Genomic DNA, 6,006 nt, shown 5'->3' on the forward strand with positions numbered 1-6,006 from the left:
GCCCCAGTAAGGACCCATTGTTTTCAGTGGCGGGAAGACTGTTGTCTTGGATGTTTAAACTCCAAAACATGTACAATCCAAATTAAAAATAAGATGTGATAACTGAGTGGTATGACAAACAAAGCAGAGAAGACAGGAATTGCATTAGAAGATAAGCAAAGGCTAAAATGGAAATTCAATATTAAATTGATGGGCAACAGCCAGGAAGTCCTTGCATTAGGAAGTCTGCAGTAGCATTAACTGAATGAAAAGCATTTTCTTTCCTGTCTCCCTTACTGATACCATGAAAAGCATTTGAATGGAATATGGCAGAGTTAATATCTGTTCAGAAGTGTCAGCCTGAATCTCCTAACTCTTATCTTCTTAATACATAATCATATTAGGCTTAATTATTGATAAATTCTTGGATCAGTGCAAAGTTAATGATGCTCTATACAGATGAGAAGAACAGCCACAGCAAACTCATTGCAGGATTGGCAGCTTATTTGAAAAATCAATCATTTTCAATCTATTTCTCAAGAACTATCATAACTCTGTGAGATTCTATGTTATTTTTTAAATTCTGACCATGTAGCTTGACAGCTCATAACAAATAACCCTAGGCTACTGCAGAAGACAAATCAGCAAAGGGTAATAGATATTACTCCCTGCCTTCTACTGGGTTGCCAGCCACCTCTTTTGGTAGTCTCATTCAAGACAAATTGGCCCCAAGTAAAATGATGGTCCAGAAGAGCCCGAGAAAACACAGTAGTCCTAAAATGGCCCCAGCTGTCCTGAAGGAGGCCCTGGCACATAGCAGACTTTGTTTTTGGTCCAGAGCAAGCCCAGCCACAAAATAACCAGAGCCTAAAGCTGCCTTCTCTTGATGAACTAAGCTCCTAACTTCTTTGCTATTTCATCCTTTTAAGCATTTCCTTAAGCCTGACCACCTTTGCAGATCAATCAGCACTGAATCGCTTCAGTTCAGTGCAGCTGAACTCTTTTCTGGCCAGCATGGAATTGGGTAAGTCAAATCTTACCAAACTGTAGAAATGCAAAAATTGAGGTTCTCACATGAAACAGTGTTGAAGGGGTGCTACCAAGCTCATATCTACCTTTTCTACTCACTTCCCCCTCCACTTGCTTTTGCCATATTATTGCCACAGAAGCAGTATCACACTCCCTGCTATGAAGTGCATTTGCTCCTTTGTCACTAACAAAAGCTGGAATGATGAAGTGAGAATTTTAAAAATTGTGTTTCCTATGTACTATTTATTCATTTATATGTTGGACTCTGGACAATGAAAATAGGTTAGTCAGTTTGAAATCACTTCACTTTCTGCTTGTCACACTAACAAGAAGCTACAGCATGGGGATTAGCTCCTATGGAAGGCTATTCCTTTAAAATAAACAATTTATATCACAATTGAAATGCACAGGGTCACTGTTACAATACCTGGTGCTACTGGTCTGGCTTGGTTTTACAAAGCTGGTGTTTAGGATTCAAGCTTCCCTAAGAGCTGTGTTTATAGACCAGAGGGAGGTCTGATGATAGCAGGTTACAGGTATGCATCACTTGCTTTAATCTGTTTATCAAGAAAGAAGGCACCACGCAGGCATCAATACGCATCTGCCACCTGAGCAGGCACCACAGTCCCACACAGGTTTGTATAGTCAAGATGAAGTTCATCTCACCTAACCTAGGCATCTAAAAATTAATCATCCAAGTCACCTTATACTCCAGTCCATGGTGACAAAAATAAGCATTTTTGGAGAGTGATTCATCTTCCTGGTCTTAGGTGATTAACTTTTAAATACGTAATTTAGGTGAGATGAATCACACCTGAAGCTGGTACAGTTACTTGTACACACGCCAGGTATACTAGAGCTATCTCAGATGGCACTGAACATGTTGCAGTCAACTTCCAACTGCAGCACAGATGTTCCCACAACATCTCACCACCTCCCAGCATTGCCCATTTGGGTTCCCTCCCTGCTGCAAATATTTGTGCTTACTTCAATGAATTGGGTTTGAGCCAAACTCTTTTCTCAACTCAGAGCATTCTCAGGTTTTTTCAACTTTTCTACCTTAAAGTTCATATCCCAATACGGACTACATTATATACCTAGGATTACAAATTCTGCAGCATCAAGCCCTAATTTTGATCTTTGCCATTAGGCTCATGGATATTTTATACTGCATTATCAACAGGTTTACATCTATTTTAAAAGCTTTTTTTTAATGCCCAGTGGTTGGGAACAGATGAAAGGTTTCTTCTGTCCATAAACTTTCCTTTGCTCTCTCTATATATGCTGTAGCTATATATAGATACAGTGAATAATCACTTGGCTTTCATCAGCCTCTAAGGCTACAGGATGTCAAAGACAGCAGGTAATAAATGCCAGGAGAAGGCTGTAAAAATCCTAATTAAAACACTGAAGCCAGGTAATTTTTTTTTTTTGAAAGAGTATTGCAGTCTGGCTGTCTAACACACCCTTTGAAATATGAGGCCTCTTGTTTTCCAGAGTTCAAAACAATTTGATGGTGTTGGTATCATCTAATTCCTGAAATTAATGTATCGAGTACGGACACAAGTCTCTGGTTACTCTTCTGCTGGTAAAGAGACTGAGAAATGCACCTTAAGATGGGAGACAGCCTGTGAATTGAAAGGCATGCTTGAAGAAAATAAAGAAGAGAAGAGAGAGAAAATGAGTGAAAGCAAAGTGTAAGAGAAAGAACAAATGGGAAAATAGGTCTAAGTGCCTTAAAAAACTCTTTCTTCCACTGCAAACTATTCTCACTGCAGGAGCCCTGACATTTTTGATGGTATAGTTAGAACAGAGAGCCATGGATTCTGGCTTGTATTTCTAATTCTACACAAGGTTAGAGAGTAGCAGAGACTTTGGCACTTTATTACTCTGCTTCAGATTCCTCACCTATAAAATAGGTGCAATGCTCAATGCTCTGATGTCCTGAAACATTGCGAAAGGCCAAGTATAGCAAATCATCTGCAGACGTTCCAGTTTTGAAATATTGTTTCCATAGCTGGCTTTTTAAGGTTTTTTTTTCTTAATACATATATGAGTATATATATACACACATACTTGTCAAGCCTCCTTAAAATTTACAGCCAAGGGATTCTGCCATCCCATGGACATTGTGCATAACTAACAACCTATTTAAAGGACAGTTGCAGAAGTGATCCAGGGAGTGCTAGGGAGTTTCAAAGACTGTTTTTATAATAGAGGCCTAGGGAACTTGTATTCTAGCTTGTTGTTCCACTGTTTTAATCCCATAAACTCAGCTACGCATATATTTAGTCCTCTGAGTTTAGATACACTTCCAGTAATCCACACACATACGCTTCCAGAAATGCAAATAATGGGTTGTGGTTTCTCCTTTCATGCAACTACAAAAGTAAAGGTAAAATCCTTTTTGCAGCATTACCATTAATATACATGCATGTTTGATGAGCAGGGTCTGATCCAAATATAAAATAGTGCAAACATGAAACATTGCAAAGTAGATGCCTGTGTTTCTTAATAAATATTGCAGCTTTTTAATAGGCTGAAAATTTAGAAAAGGATTGGCTAATGAATTAATTAGAAGATCCAAACCGCATTGGCTCTAGACTCTGTTAGGTAAGACAGGCGCTGGACTGGGAGTTAGGAGTCTGGGTTCTGTTTCTAACTTTGCCTTCGACCTGGTATGACACAGAAACATAGCGTTTCTTTTTATTGTGCCTCACATGAATAGTGATTCTGCATTTCCCCAAAGGGCATGTAGAAATCTCTTTGTGAAGTATTCAAGATCACTTAAATAAGGTTAGTAGTTTGACTATATTAATAATGTGGTCACTTTCAAATCAAGCAGTGAGCAGACTGCCTCTTTATCGATCTATTTAATTTTGCAATGAAAATACAAAATCAGGAATTCCGAGACATGATCTTTGTCAAATATAACTTACAGTTTCTCTTTCTCTTATTTTCTAGAAAGCCAGGTGTCTAGAGAGAGCTCTTTTGGTCAGGTGCTGTAGTGAAAAACTACTTAGAAATCCCAAGTATATCACAGAATTTGCCACTGGACAGTGCCTTGTCTTACATGTACTGTTTTGCTCACTAAGTTGCATCTCTCTCCAGTTCCTCCTTACCAGCTTTTCTCTCTTTTAATTTTGCAGGAAAATAAGAGGTACACACTAGTTTAACATTTTCCTTCAAGGGCAGAAGCTAGAGATGCCTTCTTCTCAATGAGGCGTAGCATTAATTTGGCCCAGCCATGTCTTAATACTATTGTTAGACTCTCACCAGGCAGCAACTGGTCCTAAAGTAACCTATGGTTGTGTATTGAAGTATTTTTGCACATGGTCTGCATGCACAAGTAAATCACTTCTACTGACCCTAAAGGCCATGCTGAAGTGCTACTGGTCTGTTACTGGAAAATTTGGAAGGAGGTCATGCATTTTTCTATTAATCCAGCTTTTAGGGGGAAAAAATATAACTGATTTGAGAAAGGCAGCTGCTCCTGCTGCCTTTGTAAACAGGAAAGACAGAAGACCAGTGATGAAGAAACAGACTGAACTGGATGTTTTAAGTAGCTTTCAGTTACTTACTAAATCATATTTGATGGATTTGAAAACATTATTTGTAAATAAAGTTTCTGTTGATGAAAATAGTTACTTTAAGCAGTGTTTTATTTTCCTGACTTATGACTTTCTCTGCTCCTAACCTGTTTCCCGACAGTAGTTTGTCATATAATTCCCACAGCAAGCCCATAATTTGTATACAGATATGTATTTTGAAAAACATCAAAACAGGTTTAACTACCCATGTTTCCATTCTCAGTCCACAAGGAATCACACTTTTAGACCAGCCCTCTTCATTCCACTCTTTATATTAAAAGATGAAAAAAATCCCAGGTATTGTTTGTTTGACAGGCGACATTTTCAAGAAAATTCTGCTGCTTCCATAGCTGACATACCTGAAATAATTTTTTCACCTTACCTAAGAGAAGACCTAAACTGAGAGTGGTTTTACTTGGCCCCTGTGAAGGCTGTCACACATCGGCATGTACAGTGTCCTCTGTGCACCCTCCAAACTGCTACCTGCCTGGGCATGCATTCTAAGAACAAAAACTAGAGGTCTTCCTGTGAGGAAGATTCATGGGTGGCATGGCAAGGTGTATCAGGCCCAAAGCCATGCTATGCAAAAATCACGGGCATATATTCAGGGACAGGTTAGGTTTGGAGACAGTACAGCTACCCCGGCACAGCCAAGGATCAGTGCAACATCCTGACTAACACCAGCTAGAGCTGTGCAGAGCCAGCTTGCATGTCCCTGTACCATTCCATGTACTGGAGACAAAGGTGTAAACATAGATGACTTCATAGTGTGAGCTTTAGTGTCTGACATGACTTATTTGCTCCTTGTCTGACAAAAAAAGTGTTCACTTGCACCGCAAATTTACCTGGGACTGGATGCTGCCAGTTGTTTTGTGAGGATGAAACAAAAAGAGTCACCTCAGAGCACTGTAGGGAAACACCTTACTCCTTTGGAAGAAAAAAGGCTGCTCCTCTAAACATGTGCAAGACTGGTAACTACTCTCTCAAATTCACTGGAAAAAACAAAACAAAACAAACAACCCCCCCCCCCCCCAAAATATAAAAATCAATCTTAGAAGAAACTAGCTCCAAAGCAAGAGCTTTCATTGCCAGGACGAAAAAGGCTAACTATTGATTTAGCAGTTTCTATCCCTTCCTGAAGCACGGCACAACGGACGCCTGCCCTGAACGGGGCTACCTGGCTGGAAATGCTGATGAAGGCAGCTTCACCGAGCCAAAACACACCGAGGATTTTAAGGACGAGAAGACAGCCACGGAGAGACACATCCCGAACACGACCCGGCTGTTCACCACAGGGAGCGACAGGGCAAGTTGAGGTATTTTTTGAGAAGGGGCCATGCAGCAATCACGCAGGCGTTGGGTGGCGGTGAAAAAGCACTCGAAGGGTTTTCCCCAGCGGCATAAACGG

Source organism: Apteryx mantelli, chromosome 3 (genome assembly GCF_036417845.1).
Source record: "Apteryx mantelli isolate bAptMan1 chromosome 3, bAptMan1.hap1, whole genome shotgun sequence".
NCBI lineage: Eukaryota > Metazoa > Chordata > Aves > Apterygiformes > Apterygidae > Apteryx > Apteryx mantelli.